Genomic DNA, 1,091 nt, shown 5'->3' with positions numbered 1-1,091 from the left:
CACACACACACACACACACACACACACACACACACACACGTCACTTCCTGGGAAACTGGTGCAAAGTATCAATAATAAAATAATAAGAAGCTGCTGTTGTTGTTTTCCCGACATAATAAATAACGAAGAGCATGCAGATGAATAGAAATAAACACTAGTCATGCTTCCATCCAAAATGTGCATAAAAAACTTATGCAAACAATTGAGTATGATAAACTTTTTATCCGATAAGAAAAAATGCGCATAAACTATAATGTAAACACATTTACCAAATAAATTCCACCATGCGCATCAAAAAGATCATGTGACTGCACGATGTGACGGGATAACTCGACTAGCAGCGGACCGATCTCGGTCACAGCATCTGAAATGTTGTTCTGAAAAGCCTGAGTAAAGTCTGTCGTCAAAGTATTTCTGTATAATCGATACCGGTATCACCGCGGGGGCGTTCCCTATTTTCCTCGGTTTCCTTCGCTTTTAAATAGCTTGTAAAAGAGGCGTGCGCATTTTACTTTCACTTTCAAATAGTGGCAATTCGGAGTAAAGGAATTGTTAGTTTTTAGTTTGTTTGAATTTTCCCTCTTTTCCTCGCTTTCCTTCCCTTTTAAATAGCTTAAAAGCGCTGTGCGCTCAGCGTCAATTCGGCATCAATTGCTTGAATGCAACAACAAAATACAACGTCAAACTCACTTTGAAAGTGATACCACAGATTTACTGCAGTAACACTAACCACACCATGGTATTGGGACAGAAATGTGGGAAATTCATATCGAATTTCATTATATTATTAATGTAGACTCAAGGGCACCTCAGTCGTGGTATTGAAGGTGGAAGAGAGCGCTGTACATTCACTCCCCCCACCTACAATCCCTGCCGGTACGAGACTCGAACCCGCAACCTTTGGGTTACGAGTCTGACTCTCTAACCATTAGGCCACGACTTCACTTTAGCGTATATATAAAACAGACAAAAAGATAAACAAATAAACAAAACAAATAAAAATACAGCATGCTATAGGGCAGGCTACGCCTAATATAAAATAACAAATAACTTACATAAAGTTTAAATAGGTATACAAAACTGGAAATAAG

The 1,091-nt window shown here is 38.7% G+C and overlaps 1 protein-coding gene across 1 annotated transcript in view; it reads right to left on the bottom strand.

Moving 5' to 3' along the window:
• Positions 1-1,091, bottom strand: part of fancm (FA complementation group M) — a 53,252-nt gene that overhangs the window by 10,987 nt on the left and 41,174 nt on the right. The gene's annotated exons all lie outside the window — the stretch shown is intronic.

The sequence above is a fragment of the Sinocyclocheilus grahami genome, unplaced genomic scaffold, assembly GCF_001515645.1.
Source record: "Sinocyclocheilus grahami isolate Dianchi unplaced genomic scaffold, SAMN03320097.WGS_v1.1 scaffold1250.1, whole genome shotgun sequence".
NCBI classification, from domain to species: Eukaryota; Metazoa; Chordata; class Actinopteri; order Cypriniformes; family Cyprinidae; genus Sinocyclocheilus; species Sinocyclocheilus grahami.
Note: the sequence above shows the minus strand (reverse complement) of the source record. Positions and strands in the feature narration are given on the sequence as shown.